Raw genomic sequence first — 17,693 nt, forward strand, 5'->3', positions numbered from 1 at the left:
AGAGGTTTAGTCATGTATCTATTAGTGATATAGCATACATTGTTTGCAGCCTTTGCCTAGAAGTTATGGGGTAGTTTACTAGAAAGAAGCATATTCCTAGCCATATCTTCAAGAGTTCTGTTCTTTCTTTCAACTACTCCATTTTGTTGAGGAGTCTTAGGGGCAAAGAAATTATGATTTATACCATGCTTATCAGAAAATTCAGCAAACTTAGCATTTTCAAATTCAGTTCCATGATCAGACTTGATTAATGCAAGTTAATTATCTAGTTGTTTCTGAGTTTTTCAAACAAAGGCAGTAAACATGTCAAATGCTTCATCCTTAGATGTTAAGAATAGTACCCAGATAAACCTAAAATAATCATCAACAAGTACCATCACATATTTCTTACCACATCTGCTCAATGTTCTCATTGGACCACAGAGATCCATATGAACCAGTTCCATCGTCCTGGTTGTGCTTACCATTTTCTTGCTTTTAATAGATTATCTTACCTGCTCCCCCTTGTACAGGCCTCACAAACTTTGTCTTCCTTGAACTTGATGTTAGGTAACCCTATCACCAGTTCCTTGGAGACTAATTTGTTGAGTTGATTCAGACTTGCATGACCAAGTCTTTTGTGCCACAGGAGGGGATCATTGTCCAACACACTCGGGCAAGTGAGTTCATTTTCTGAAAGAGTGGACAAATCTACAATGTAAATATTGTTAACTCTTTTTCCCTACAAAACAATCTTATTAGTGGTAAGATTAATCACAAAGCATCTGGTAGAGGTAAATGCTACAAGGTTACCTCTGTCATACAGTTGTGACACACTGATTAGGCTATATTTCAAGCCATCTATTAAGTAGACATTCTCGATGGAATGTCAGTCTGTCTTACCTACCTTTCCAACCCCAATAATCTTACCTTTCTTCCCATTTCCAAAGGAGACAAAACCACCTTTTAAGTCCTCAAGTGAAAGGAACTAGTTCTTGCTTCCAGTCTTATATTTTGAGCAGCCATTATCCATATACCATATTTGGCTACTTCCCTTAACTTAGACCTGCAAAAAGAAATCAGGGGTTAGTCTTAGGAACCCAAACTAGTTTGGGTCCCTTTCTATAGGCAAAGGGGTAAATCAAATTCCTTTTAGCCTACCCAGGCAGCCTATGTTTCTCTTGAACAATGGTTTTCTTCTTTTGACTGGCCTTTTCTTTTGCATTACATTTATTTTGTAATGACCAGTCTTGCCATAGTATGTGCAGATTTTGTTTTCAAGAAAAGTGAGGTACTTGCTTTTGGGGTCCCACTTAGGTGCTTGGGCCCCATAGCCAAGTCCTCTCTTGTTGCTACTGTGATGTGCTTGTAGCCATGATAGTTCATCAGAAGCCTTATTCCATTTGCAAGTTCTGTCTAGTTCATGCTTTACCTTCCCTAGGTCTTTTTTAAAGACTTTTCTTTGCTCATGTTTCCTGTACAAGTCATCTTTCATTTTTCCTAGGTTTTCTTCTAAGGTGAGATGTGTGTGATCAGCTTTCTTCTTACCTGTTCCTAATTTTAATTTTAGATTTTCAGACCTAAGTTCTAAGACACTGGTGTCAAGTTCAAGAACCTGGTTCTTCAACTCAACATTTTTACTATCACTCTCATTAGCCCTAGATTCTAGATTTTTGCACTTGGCTTTTAAGATCACAGACTTCCTAGACAACTCTTCCTTCTCATTGTTAATTATCTCAAACTCATCGATAAAGTCTAGCAATAATTCAGACAACCTTTCTTTAGATAAAAATTTGATCTTGTCTTTGAGATGAAGCACACTTACCTCTTGTTCATCATCTGATTCTCCGATGCCCATAAGTGCTTGTTCATCTCCAACTTCATCTTTTAAATCCTCATTTGATGTTTCTCCCCAAGCAGCAACCATAGCCTTTGTTGATCCTTTGTTCCTTTTGGGTTGAACCTGTTCCTTCTTCCTGTTCCTTCATTCAGCCCTTTCCTTCTTCCATTCAATTTCCCATTGAGGACAGCTCTTGATCATGTGATCAGTCTTGCCACATTTGTAGCAACCCTCGTTGGTCTATTTCTCAGATGCCATTGGTTTGTTAAAGGTTGTACCTCTTGAACAACCCTTTCCTCTTATTAGGTACTTTTTGAAATCCTTTGTGATCATGGCCATTTCATCATCCTCCAGATATGCACCTTCAGCTATTCTGAGAGCCAGACTCTTTTCCTTCTTGGGTGCATCCATTTTCATAGTTTGCCTTCTCAGTTCATAGGTAGTGAGGTTTCCAATCAGTTCATCCAACTTGAGAGTAGCAATGTTCTTTGATTCCTGAATAACAGTAATTTTGCTTTTCCAAGTCACTGGTAAGACCCTTGTCAAAATTTTCTCAACCTTGTCTTCTTCAAAGATAATTCTCCCAAGAGATTTAAGTTCATTTGTTAGTATTGTGAACCTTGTGTACATCTCCTGGATAGTTTCTCCTTCATAGTGAAATTCTCATATTGAGAATATAGCAGTGTTCCTCTTAATCTCTTTACTTGAGGAGTTCCTTCATGAGCCACTTGTAAAGTGTCCCATATCTCCTTAGAAGTGGTACAACTTTGAATCCTGTTGTACTCATCTGGACTCAGGCCACACACAAGCCATTTCTTAGCCTTGGCATTCTTTTCCCATTTTTTCAATTCTTCGGTAGTGCAGTCAACTCTTGTCTTTGGAACGTCCACTCCTTCAGCATTCTTCTTTGTAGTCGCCAGGGTACCATCAGTGACAATGTCCCAGAGTTCATAGTCTTCTCCTATGATGTGATCACTCATCCTAAGGTGTTAACCTCTTCAAGGATAACCCGCTCTGATATCAAATAATGTTTTAAACATAAATACCACACAAGAGGGGGGTGATTTGTGTGGTACCCAATTTTTGCTTAACTGAACTTTAGAATGACCTGTTTCTTCTATGTATTCCAACTACCAATGTTTGCAGAATAATCAATAAAGAAAATAAAGAACATAGAGATTTTTACGTGGAAAACACCTGACTCAAAAGGTAAAAAAACCACGACCTACTACTCAGTAGGATTTTCCCAAACTTCCACTAAAATCACTGAGCCAAAATAGCATTTACAAAACTCTTTGTAGACCTAAGGATTAACTCTAATACCGTTGGGGCACACAGCCTCAACTGTTGCGACAACTTCAAGTTAACTCTAACTTGAACACTCTAGGTACCTAATACAATTGCTTATATGATAACTGAAAGGTACAATGTAAAATCACTTACTACAATTGAACTAGAATAAAAGATAGACACTTGGAACTAGTTCTTCTATCTCATTCAAGTAGCTTCAGGATTGCACACTCGAATCACACATAAATTTATTGCAAAATAGCCTTGCTCTTTTGCTCTCAATTTAAGTTTAACTTCTGCTTATGTGCATTCCCTATGAAAGAGAACAACACTAATATTTAATAGGTTAGTAATCAGAGATTGACTGGGATTCAAATGCTACTCTTCTATCATAGAAGAGTTCAAGGTGATCTCAAACTCTAACCCTATCTCCTTCCTAAACTATGTTCTCTTCATATAAGGAGTCTTTCTTTCCTTATTCAATATGCAACCTTTTCGATCAGATTATGAGATATTGCTTCTTGATCAGTTAGATTTATCTCCTTCATGTGCATCTCATATGTACAAGTTGATCATGACTGTGCTTCACAAGATGGACCTAGTCCATGTCTGGGTTCTTTTGACAATCTTCAAAACTTCACTTGTTCTTGGGTGGACAGATATCTATCATGTCACTATTGTAGAATTCATAAGTACACAAGAACACTTTAATGAAGGTGCTGAGCGAGGCTTATGTACCCAACAACATCACTGGCGGAGAAATGGCCAACATGGTTGGGCAAGTGCTAGAGAGTCATAAGATTATCTTCAACGAAGATGAGCTACCACCTGAGGGTTTGAATCACAATCGAGCATTGCATATCACAAAGCAATTTGAAGACAAGTTCATTGCTAGGGTCCTGGTTAATGGACGTTCAAGCCTTAATATTTGTCCGCTAGACACTCGAAAAAGGTTGGACAAAGGTTTCCATGAAATACGGGTGGGAATCATGAATGTGAAAGCTTTCGATGGGTCCTAGAGGGACACGATCGAGGAAATCAACCTTTGCTTGCAGATGGGGCCAACTTGGTTCGATGCCAAGTTTCAGGTGCTCGACATACCAACATCATATAATCTTCTGTTGGGCCGACCATGGATCCATAGTGCTGGAGCTGTGCCTTCCACACTACATCAAGCCGTGAATTTTGAATGGAACCGTCAGGAGGTAATCATTCACGGGGATGGAAGTAACCCCATCTACACCAGTCAGACCCTCCCCGTCATTGGACATAGAAGGAGGCTAAGAGGGGAGACCTATCATCACATTGAATGGGTCAACACCGTCAAGAAAGATAAATGGTGGAGTAACAAAATAGAAAGCTTACTAGCATGGTCTGGATATGAACCCGACAAAGGATTGGGAAAGAACCTCCAAGGTATCACTAAACCAATACAGCTGAAAAACCATAGTAGCACCTTTGGGATCAGATACCAGTACACATGGAAAGAATATAGGAATTGTCGCCTTCATGGCGTTGACCATACAACCCTATTGAGCATCGGTTGAGATTTGGATTTGGGTCACATAAATGTGCACCCGAATTAAGGAGAATAAATTATTAAGACGCGCCTAAAGCGACTAACGTATTGTTATTTTGGGGAAGGCCGTAAAATTTGCTAAGCGGCCTGTCCCGGATTCTAAGTATTTTAATATATATGCATTTAGAGGGCCTCGCAGCTTCTATATTTTTGTTTGTCGAGGCTCGTCTCATTCATTATTTTTTAAGAATTTGCAACGTCATGGAAATGCATCTCGGGCCACGCCACAATCAATGCGCCCGTGATTAGAGATTAGAGACACATTTCGATTCCGTTGAGATTTAGATTTGAGTCACATAAATGTGCACCCGAGTTTAGGAAAATTAAATTATTAAAGGCGCGCCTGAAGCAACTAGCGTATTGTTATTTTGGGGAAGGCCGTAAAATTCGCTAAACGGCTTGCCCCGAATTCTAAGTGTTTTAATATATACATTTAGAGGGCCCCGCAGCTTGTACATTTTGTTTGTCGAGGCTCGTCTCGTTTTTATTAAAAGGAATTTACAACGTCATAGAAATGCATCTCAGACCACATCACAATCAATGTACCCGTGATTAGAGACACATTTCGATTTCGTTGAGACTTGGATTTGGGTCACATAAATGTGCACCCGAGCTTAAGGAGATAATATTATTAAAGGCGCGCCTAAAGCAACTAGCGCATTATTATTTTGGGTCGGGCCGTGAAATTTACTAATCGGCCCGTCCCGGAATCTAAGTGTTTAATACATATATTTTGTGAGGGCCCCGCAATCTGTGCGTTTTCATTTGGCGAGGCTCGTCTCATTTTTATTATTATTATTTTTTTTATATTTTCTTTTTTTTTTAAAAGGGGGTAAACTTAAAGTTACTACATTTTTACTTTATCTATTTAAAGAGTTAATTCAAAGTTATTAAAATATATTGCAAGCCATGTTATACAAAACGCACTAGTGGTTCACGACAAGTTCTATTTAACTATGTTCCAAATTAGAGCCGGGTCACATGAGATGCACCCCCGGTTCCTTTAATCTAATTACATACAAACCAACAATATTGCCACAAATCACTAATTTGACGCTATTTATAAACTATCATTATTTTTCCTCTTAATCTAGTTTAATGAAATATAAGCTAATAATCTAACAATAAATGGCAAACAACTGACAATTAGTGATAAACAAAAATATAAAATTAACAACAGAACATAACATTAAGCAAAGGTTAAAATGTTTGGATAGAAGAAAAAATTTGCCTCCGTCATTTCATTCTCCGATAAATGCCAAGTATAAACAAACAAACAACAATTAATAGCCATGTCGATGCATCTTCCCTCGACATCTGTCTGACATGAAGTGCAACTGGATAACATCTTGGTCACAATAGACGGCCACTGCCAATTCGGGACAAATTTGCCATTTTGTTTTCGCCTGATGTGGGAGGATCCGTTTCAACACTTGCTGTCCCTCTTTAAATTTCCTGATATCGTCTGCATCCCCTAAATTGATGTCTTATGCGTCATTTAAATTGGGCTTGGATTTCTCTTCTAACTAGCTTAAACTCTCTATTTGTCTCTTTGAAGGCTTTATTATCATCGTATCCCAATTCGTCATCGTGATTGACCTTTTGTATAATCAGTTCGAAATCAGATTGATTTTTAGACTAAGTTGAAGATCCGTTATGCATGACATGTCATTGGAATCAGTATAAAGAGCATTGTTTAGAAAGAGAAAAGGAAGAAAAATAGACTCAAAACAAAATAAGAAGAGAAGCTTTCGCTTTGTAAAAATACGGGATAACAGAGTTTTACACTAAAACAAAACTGGATTACAACTCTGCAATAATCCAAAACAAGAAAGAAAAATCAGAGCCCACTACCAAGACTCCCTTCGGATAAGACGAGGAGTAGCCGTCCAATTGTTGACCGTCCAATTTTCATTTATTTTCACCGGCACGGATCGTCATTAATGTTTGGCGGCTCTGAAACCTGAACCTCGATCCTATTTGTGTTGATGAGTTCTTGCACGGCATTCTTCAACTTCCAACATCTCTCAGTATCGTGTCCGGGAGCCCCCGAACAATATTCACAACTTGCTGAAGGGTCAAGATTTTCAGGAAGAGGATTTGGTAATTTGGGCTTAATAGGATTCAATATATGTCAATAACCACGGGTGCATTGATGTAACGTGGTTCGAGATATGTTTTCACGACGTTGCAAGTCCTATAAAATAACAGTGAATGATAAAAGCGATTAAAAGATAAAATTGGCACATAAGTTCATATTTGTATAAAATCAGATAATCAAGCCAAATATAACAGTTGAGCGACCGTGCTAGAACCACGGAACTCGGGAATGCCTAACACCTTCTCCCGGGTTAACAGAATTCCTTATCCAGATTTCTGGTACGCAGACTATAATATGGAGTCATTCTTTTCCTCGATTCGGGATTAAAATTGGTGACTTGGGACACCCTAAATCTCCCAAGTGGCGACTCTGAAATAAATAAACCAATCCCGTTTCGATTGTCCTTTAATTGGAAAAAACTCCCTTGCGCCCTCTCGGGTGCGGAAAAAGGAGGTGTGACAATCGTCTGGAACTACTTCCTCTATTGAGTTGATCTCTTCGTCTGGGAAGTATGTGCTAAGTGGCCTGTACTCATCATCAACTGGATTCTCTGCCAAATGATCTGCCAAAGCCTGTGCTTTCATCGCGGTGCGAGTGACATAGACGATATCGAACTCTGTGAGTAGGATTTGCCATTTTGCGAGCCTGCTAGTGGGCATTGACTTTTGGAAGATATACTTCAAAGGATCTATTTTGGATATGAGGTAAGTAGTGTAGGTCAAAAGATAATGTCTCAGCTTCTGAGCGACCCAAGTCAAGGCACAACATATCCTTTCTAAAAGGGTGCACTCAACCTCATAATTGGTGAACTTCTTGCTCAAATAATAGATTGCCTATTCCTTTTTATTTGTTGCATCATGTTCCCCTACAACGTATCCAAAGGAATTATCCATCACTGATAGATATAAAAAAAGGCCTACCAGGTTCAGGTGGGACCAATACATGGGGTTTTGACAGATAATCTTTGATCTTGTCAAAAGCTTTTTGGCAATCGTCCGTCTACTTGATAGCGGCATCCTTTTTCAGCAACTTAAAGATGGGCTCGCACGTGATTGTGAGCTAGGAAATGAACCTACTGATGTAGTTCAACCTCCCGAGCAAACTCATGACTTCCTTTTTGTTCTTCGAGGGTGGCAGATCTTGAATGGACTTTATCTTGGATGGATCCAATTCGATGCCTCTCCGGCTAACTATAAAATTGAGGAGTTTCCCAGATGGAACCCTAAATGCAAACTTGACTGGATTAAGCTTAAGGTCATACCTTCGAAGCTGTTCGAAGAACTTTTTCAAATCGCTCACTTGATCAGCTTGTGTCTTTGATTTTATGATGACATCATCGATATATACTTCAATCTCTTTGTGCATCATGTCGTGAAAAATGGTGGTCATGGACCTTATGTAAGTTGCCCCTGCATTCTTTAAACCGAATGGCATAACCCTGTAACAATAAGTACCACATGGAGTGGTGAAAGCTATCTTTTCTACATCATCTTCATCCATTAGAATTTGGTGGTACCCAGCATAGCAATCCACGAACAATTGTATCTCATGCTTTGCGCAATTATCTACAAGAATGTGGATATTTGGCAAAGGAAAATTATCCTTTGGACTTGCTTTGTTCAGGTCCCTATAGTCAACACAGACTCTGATTTTTCCATCCTTCTTTGGCACAGACACAACATTTTCCACCCAGGTGATGTATCGGACAACTTTGGCCACATTGGCGTTCAGTTGCATCATTATTTCCTCTTTGATTTTGTCACTCATGTCTGTTTTAAATTTTTGTTGCTTTTGTTGGACTGGTCGAAAACCAGGATACGTAGGAAGCTCATGAACCACTAGATCAGCACTTAAAACCCGGCATATCATTGTAAGACCAAGCAAACACATCTCTGTAATAATTAAAAGTTAAATCAAGGCATCTCTAGTTTTTTTTTCCAGTGTGAATGCTTATCTTTGTTTCTCTAACTTCTTCATGACTTCCGATATTAATTGGCTCTGTTTTATTGAGGTTGGGATTAGGCTTGTTTTCAAATTGTTCCAACTCTCTTTTTATTTCCTCGACAACCTCATCTTCATTATATTCAACCTCTTGATGCATTATTTCGATATTAGACAACTTTTTAAGATCTGGGTGTGAATTCCGTATGCATGTCATATTATTAAAGATGACATTAACAAAATTGAAATGGAAATAAAATTACAGGAATTAGGAAAAGTAAAAGGTACAAAACTTAAGAGGAAACTGAACTGCATTTCATTAAATTCTAAAGGATAGAAGGGTTAACATCAAAACAAAACAATCATACTGAGATATTTGGATTACAACCCTGAAAGTAACCCAAAATACAAAAAGAAGCTGCAAAAGCAAACTACGAAGACTCTTTTCTTGTGGGGAGAGGTGTTGCTTCCCAGTTGTTGAGCATGGTGTCTGGGCCAATTAGTTGCATATCGGCACGACTAGTTCCTTCACCAGCCTGGATCATATTGACTTCAGAAAACATCTGGCTGTGGCTATGCAAATTCCATCAATGTTTGCATGCGCCGAGGAATTTTGACCCTCTTGGAATCGTGGCTTGACAAAAGTGTAGAAAATGTGAGGGATAGGTCGTTGCAAGACGCATCCATGCTTTTTGCAGTGCTTGGCTTTGCTTTCATCTGCTTGTGTTGGCTTGAAGCCTAAGCCCAAGTACCCTGGTTACTGAGTGGAGAAATAGGCTTCAAAATTCCTTGCAATGATGCCCCCAATCCTTTTCCTGGCTCATAACCTTGTATCAACATAACTGCAGCCACCATTACAGATGTGGCAGAAAGACGAGGATGCAGAATGGGCTTTCCTTCCTCAATATGCTCCATAGAAACCACTTCAAAAGCCTGATAGAGAATGGACTCAGACCCTTCCTTGGCCTCAATACAGGCAATTAACGAGTCTTTATAAATGGAAGACTCGTCTTCCCCGTGAACAATAATTTCTTGCTTGTCATGTTTGAATTTGAGCATCTAATGCAAGGTGGATGGCACCAGCTCGGGCCGTATGGATCCATGACCTTCCAAGAAAAAAGTTATAAGAAATGACCATGTCCACTACTTGGAAGACAATCTCAAAGTCAACCGGCCCAATTGTCATGGTGAGGTTAATCTCCCCAATGATATTTTTCGTTGAGCCATCAAAAGCCTGGATGCGAACATTGCTGGGTCGTATTCTGTCTGTATTGATCTTCATGCTTTGCAAGGTAGAGAGAGGGCATACATCTACACTTGAACCTCCATCAACCATGACTCACTTTATATAATGCCCCTCATATTTGACCATCAAGTACAAAGCCCTATTGTGCCCAGCTCCCTCCTCGGGAAGTTCATCATTAGTAAAGGAGATTTTGTTCACCTCAAAAAATTTGTTGGCCATCTTCTCTAACTGATTCACTATGGTTTCCTCTGAGATATGTGCCTCGTTTAGGACCTTGATTAGTACACATTCATGCTCTTTGGAATGTATGAGCAGAGATGGTAGAGAGATTTGGGCAGGAGTCTTTCTTAGCTGGTCAACAATTCAGTAATTCTGAACTTTCATCTTTTTCAAAAACTCTTCCGCCTCTACTTCAGTGACTGGTTTCTTTATTGGCAATTGGCCTTTTCTTATTTTCTTGGCCTTCCTCAACTCTTCTGGAGAGAAATACCTCCCTAATCGAGTCAAACCTCCAGTTTCCCCCACTTCCTCTATGATTTCCTTGCCTTTGTAGGTCATCACAGTTTTGTTGTAGTTCCAAGGAATGGTTTTCCTGTTTGTCACAGGGGGTTGCATGACAGGTTTTATTATGATCGACTCTGTTATACCTTTCGTACCTCCCTACTTCTGCCTTGTGATGGGGTAGCCTCCAATTACATATAACCTTGGGCTTGGAACACTGGAGTGAACTTCCAACCTCGAGATTTTGGAACAATTAAAGTTGCCTTATTTGAGCGCGCCATTTACAATCAATGGCACATCTCGGTTGGGACTTACTTCCACACCTGTTCCTTCTTAAATTGCACCCACTGTCATTTCTGCTCGACCGATTGTCACACCTCTCTTTTTACACAGCCGAAGGTGGATATAAGGGAGTTTTTCCAATTTAAGTGACATCATTCGAAATGGGATTATTTATTCATTTTTTATTCAGAGTCGCCACTTGGGATAGTTTGTTTTCTGGTGTCCCAAGTCACCGATTTATTTTAAAATCCCAAATCGAGGAAAATTCAACTTTCCTTTTTGAAGTCTGCGAACCAGAAATTCTGAATAAGGAATCTGTTAACCTGAAGGAAGGTGTTAGGCACCCCCAGATTCCGTGGTTCTAGCATGGTCTCTTAAACTATCATAAATGGCCTATTATCTGATTTTAAATACATGTTTTAGCCTATTGTGTAATTTTAAACTATTAACCGCTTTTAATTAATTTTAAGGAAGATTCAACATTATCTAAAACGCATATTTAGACCATGCCACATGAAATGCACCCGCGGTCCGCGACACATTTTATTTAACGTTGTCGAGATTTGGATTTGGATCACATGAAATGCACACCCGAATTTTGGAAAGTAACTTTTTTAATAGCACGCCTAAAGCAACTACGCATTTTCTATTTTTGCGAGGGCCATGAAAAATTCAACTCAATGGCATGCCTCGAATTCTAAAGAGTTAAAATTAATTAAGTGCGGGCCATGAGTTTTGAGATTTTAATGTGGGGACATATTATTAAAAGGAAGGATAGGCCAGCTATGCCATGGGCCTAGCCGATTCAAACCTATTTAGCCTAAAATCTGGCACTTTTATGTAACCCCAACACATGACTCATATGTAATTCTTGAAGATAAACTTCAACGACCCCATTTATTTATAAAAAAAAAATCAACTCAATTAGAAACTATCACATGTTTCCGAGATTATTTCTTATGCTTGAAGTATAAATCATCCAATTAAAACTTACTGGATATTTTAACTATTTTCTAAGCTAATTCCAAATGAAGTAAATAAGTCAAAGGAAAACAACTAACTACTAACTAAAATAAAGCATTTGAAAGCAACACATTAAACGGCAAACAAAATCAAGAACGATGGCACATATAACTAAATAAATCGAGAATAATGGCACATATAATTAAAGACAAATAAATAAATAAAAACATGGATTTATCGAGAAGAAAGTGTACAGGGATGGACCTTTAACTAGCTTTTCTTTTTCTACTTCTGGCTTTTTGACCTCAAATGAGGACCTACGAATGAGACCTCGATAAACCGGAAAAAACTCGAGCTAAACCCCAAAAATGAGATCAATGGACATAATACAAAACTGCTGCGTTTTTGCCATTTTTAGCTGGATTTCGGACTGAAATAGTGATGTTTTAGAGGTTGTTCGACTGGAATTTTTGGTATGAAGGAAGTTGGTTTACTGCTGGTTTTAATGGAGTTCGGAAATGTGGTTGGTTTCCGGTGAGGTTCTTGGGAGATGAGAAGATTAGAGTGTAGTCCACAAATCTGTTCGAACCACTGGTCCGTGTAGGGTGCGACGAAGAAGATGAGATTCCGGGGGGGGGAGTCCTTGGTCTGCGGTGGTTAGATCTGTGTTCCTGCGGCTGTCAGCTTTTCCTAGTCTAGGTTTTTTTATTATTTTTTTTCTTTTTGTGTATATCAGCTGCTCCCTTTGTTATTACACTGATCCTTCTTTGTTAGGTAGCTATTTTTAGGCGTTGGCCTTTGTCAAAAATGATGGAAATGGCTAATTCATAAGGTTTTTAGGCGTGAGATTTTGAGAAAACAATGGAGGAAGAAGAAGGGAGTTGTTTGCTCCAGCTGAAGCCGGCGTCGTTTTTCTCTATCTGTGCCGGGGTCCCCTTTTGGCTGATTAGCGTTAGCTTTTGTAGGGGTAGAGTCTAGGTTTATATTTTGTGTTTTTGCTCATTAGTCCCTAGGTCTTTTGTGTATTAGGTCCTTAGAGTCTTTTTTATTTATTTTTTATTCCAAAGACGAGTCTAGAAGAGTCCATAGGATTAGCTTAATGGATATTTGGATATTGAGCTTAAGGAATGGGCTAGAAACTTGGGCCCTTATGACTAGCTATGTTTAAAATTAGCTTGATTAACTAAAAATATTATCAAAAATATTAATTAGCTCTACTTAAATAAAAATAATTATTAAAATAAGACTAACCATTAAAATAAAACTATATTTTTTTGGTATTTTTTCAAGATTAAATAAAATGACTACAAAACATTAATAAGCCTATTTTTTGTAATTTTCATTTTCTTGTAATAAAATAAAAGTAAAAGAGTGAAGTTGAAAAAGCTATATTAGGCCTAAATTAAATATTTACGTGCTAAAATATGAAAAATCTTGGGGAGGGTCAAAAATCGCATGTCTACAGCTGCCCCTCTTTGACTGGAAAGACGAAGTATTTTCAGACAAAGAACGACTAGACAGGTTTTTTGACCCGACCCTTATTTGGAGAGACTAAAACTAAGAGAAAAGGGAAATGTGACTGAGCCCTGGTAGCTGAGCAGCCTATATATCCTTGGCTATAAAGGAATCAGGCCACATGTAGTTCAGAAGTGAGTGAGATGATGGAGTGTGCCGAGGTGGAGAGCCGATTGAGGTGCCGTCGAGGTTCCGGTCCGCAGTCCCGTTTATTACATCAAAATCAAAAATAAAAAAGACTAACTAAACATATCAGCTATGAGTTACAAAATTCCTATCTATGAGTCTTCTGAAGCTTAATCTTGAGTCTTAGTTGGTTCTTCATGCGGACTCTGATCTGAATCTTGATGCATATTAGCTGCAGATGTTGGTTCAATCTTCTTCAGCTTTTCAAATCAAGACGGGGCATGCAGAGCTTGTGACCTCAGCCATGTCTTGAGCAGCTCACATCTTTCATTAACTTCTGCATTTGGATTAACTTTTTATCTTTCTTTTTGTTTTTTTTATTATTTATTCTGGATTGTGATTAACTTCTGTTGATCATCTCGGACTGCTGACTCGCATTCTTGACGCGAGCTTTTTTTGTTGCTGACCTGTATTGCATTCTGAGTTGAATTCTCTTATTTTCTAGGCGGGCGCCTGATTGCTGAACTTGAACCGTCTTCTCTTATTACTTGACACTGTTTTCCCTTGCACCTTGAACAATTTTCCCCTGAAACTTGAACTGTCTTCCTTCGAAACTACTTTCCCTTGAAACTCGAGTTGTCTTCCTTCAACACTACTTTCCCTAGAAACTCGAGTTGTTTTCCTTCAACACTGTTTTCCCTAGAAACTTGAGTTATCTTCCCTTGTTCTCCAGGTAGGTGCCTGATTACAACAAAACAGACAAAACAAAAGAAATTTTTCTACCCTAGTTTGCACTAGGAAGATTTGTGAGTTATTAGCAAAATTGTTAACCACTTGTACTATTGATGCAATTATGGGAGTAAACTAAAGAATAGACTAGGAAAACTATAAACTAAGCTTGAATAAAGTAAAGACTGACCCTATTCTCCAGGCGGAACCCCTGATTTCAAGAAAACTAAACATTGATAACTTAAAAAAAAACTAAAAATTGACCCCTTTTTCAAATCCAGACTTCTTCTTTTTTCAAAATATCCTAGGAGAAAATTCGTCATACTAGGTTTTCTATCTTAAGAGAAAGATTCATCAAACTAAGACGTTAATCCTAGGAGAAAATTCATCAGACTAGGTCCTTTTTTTTTGGTATCTTAGGAGAAAGATTCATCCGACTAAGACGTTTATCCTAGGAGAAAATTCATCAGACTAGGTTTTCTATCTTAGGAGAAAATTCATCAGACGAAGATTTTGATCCTAGGAGAAAGTTTATCAGACTAGGTCCTCTTTTTGTTATCTTAGGAGAAAGATTCATTAGACTAAGATTTCTATCCTAGGAGAAAGTTCATCAGACTAGGTCTTCTATTTTAGGAGAAAAATTTATCAGACTAAGATTTTGATCCTAGAGAAAGTTCATCAGACTAGGTTTCTTTTCTTCTTCTTCTTCTTCTTCTTCTTCTTCTTCTTCTTCTTCTTCTTCTTCTTCTTCTTCTTCTTCTTCTTCTTCCTCTTTTTTTTTTGATACCTTAGGAAAAAGATTCATCAGACTAAGATTTCTATCCTAAGAGAAAGTTCATCAGACTAGGATTTCGATTGGGAGGAAAATCCATCAGACTAGGACTTTTTATCCTAGGAGGAAAAATGTGAAGATAAATGGCAAGATTTTATGTACAATAGCAAGACAAATAAAGGCCAAGATTTGAGAAACTTCCCTTTGTCGGCTCTTCTCGTCTTTTCTCCTTCTTCTCTTTTTTTGTTTTTTTTCTTTTTTCATATTTTTTCTCTTTTTGAATCACTTTCCCTGCACCGCTTTGTTCCTGTTTCATACAAAGAAAAATTTGTTAGTTTTAAAAATGATGGTCGGTTTGTGGCCTTGAGTCTTGGGCAGCTTGGCTTCTGCTCAATCAGCTTGAGTCGGCTTCAACAAACTTTTGCTCTGAATCAACCCTAATTGTTTCACACCTGGTACCATTGTATTTCTGGCTCAATCAGCATTATCCCAACTAGAGATCTTTCCTAGATGACCTTTTCTGATATCTTGAATGACTTCCTACTTTTGAGCAATTTGTTTGTCAGAGAGAATCACAAGTTATCTTTGTTTCGCCAAGCAGGATGACAAGAGTCTTTTGGGGGAGCCTTTGTATGAATCCTCAAGGCATGTTGACATTAACAACTGAGTTTGTTGGCCAAATTTACTTTGTACAACTGAAAAGCTGGTAGCAGATTTTAAAATCTTTTCTTGCTTGTTTTGAGAAGGACTAACTCAGGGTGAAGGACACAATGACGCAAAGAAACAAATATTAACAAGAAATGCCCCTGTCGTAAGGACAGAGGGAAGAATTTTTTTCTTTTTTTTTCCCAATAACTAGCCTTAATGATCATGACATGCAGTTTGGACTCAACGGCCTGATCTATCAAACTAATACAATCCTCCCTTTTACCATTCTTATGATCTTTGAAGTCGGGCATATCCGTGCCACTCCGTTGCATCAGCTTCACGATTCACTTTCGACTAATGGTGCCCCGAGGAATTTTCACCAACAAGTCTCTCTCATTTATTTATCTCCGCTTACCGTCGCCTTACAGTGCATGTTTAGGGTTTTCACTATTAAGACTCTCTCATTTTTCTTTTTCTTTTTCTTACTTTTTGTGAGTAACTTGATAGTGCTATATGTTGTGTGACAACCGTTGCTCATTGCATGCTCCTCTTGGCATATCGGGAGGTCTTTATTTGGAAGGATTTTGGATAGGGTTGGAAAGAAAGGACGTCATGAAGACTCAAAATAAACTCAAAGTAAAGGGGGTTGTGGACTTACAACTTTTGGAATCGACTCTTTCAAAAGTGAAATAAAATCTCTTCCCCAGTTTCAGATGTTGGGGATTTTTGGATTTTTCTATTCTTTCTATTTTTTTCTTTTTCTTCTAAATTCTTATTTGGTTGGACCGAACCATGAGGCTGCCTACGTATCCTTTTTTAAAGGAATCAGGTCTAACGTAATTCAAACATCTGGCCTAAACTATTTTTCATCTTTCTTTCTGTTTCTCTTTTCCTTTTTTCTTTTTTTTCTCTTTTTTTTCCTTTTTTTTCTTTTTTTTTGTTTGCCCCAGCTTCTATTTTTGAGGGCATGGACCTTTGACAATTCTTTTTTTCTGAACTTTCTAAGAATTGCCCCAGTTTGTACTCTTGGGTAGGGTTGTTCATTCGGATTGGATATCCGAAATCCAAACCGATCCATTCAATTTTGAATTTCGGATTTCGGATTGGATCGGATTACGAATTATGTTTATTAAAATTTCGGATTTCGGATCGGATTTCGGATTGGTATATTTTAATCCAATCCAATCCGAAATCCGAAATTATTAGGACATGTATAAATACTACACTTTAATTTACATTAACCTCCAAGTTATTACCTTTACAATTGCTAGATTTAGCTATATTGGCACCATAGACATGAATTTTTCTTAATGTATTGCCTCTTTTACAAAGAAAATATACATATTAGTTTAACTTTGAGGCATAATAATACGATCCGATATCCGATCTAATCCAAACTTTAAAATCCGATCCGATATAATTCGGATCGGATTCGGATTGCATTTTCTAGAATCCGAAATCCGAAATTCGAATCCGAAATATGCTAAATCCAATCCGATCCGATCCGTGCACAACCCTACTCTTGGGACATGGATTTTTTTGACTCTAAACTTGATTCCAAAAGAGGGTAATCAAAGAAAAATAACACAGGTTCAAAGGGGTGACAAAGGATATAAAGTGTTTGAGTAGCAGAAAAAGGGCCTCCCAACCTCAAGAACGTCAAACATCGTATCTTTTCGCAATCACAGCATTGACGAACATGTCTGTCTTCTTGGTGTGCCGTGGTCACGAGACATTTTTCATCCCTCAGTGATAAACTTTCCAACAAACTTCAATTGATTAAACATCTTCAAACCCGATCTTCACAATGATTTAAAGGTGAATTTTACTCGACCTTAGTTCTAAAGTATTCCAACTCTTTATTCATCCTCAAAAGTATTTTTTTTAGTTATCGAATTCTAAATTAAATCAGTTCTTAATATCGGGCCAAAATTTTCGCATGCATGTCACGTCATTAAAACTAGCGGGAAAAGAACTAAGCATGGAATGACACAAAAGGACAAATTGTATTTCATTGAGTAAACAAGACAAACAACCTAAAATCCGAGTTACAACCCTAAATAACTCGGCTAATGAAAATAGCAACAGAATAGAAAGACAAGACTAACACAAACAGAATGGAGGGATAGAAGGGTTTGACTCAATAAAACAAATAAAATCTGGATCACAACCCTGAAATAA

Source organism: Nicotiana sylvestris, chromosome 4 (genome assembly GCF_000393655.2).
Source record: "Nicotiana sylvestris chromosome 4, ASM39365v2, whole genome shotgun sequence".
Taxonomy (NCBI): domain Eukaryota; kingdom Viridiplantae; phylum Streptophyta; class Magnoliopsida; order Solanales; family Solanaceae; genus Nicotiana; species Nicotiana sylvestris.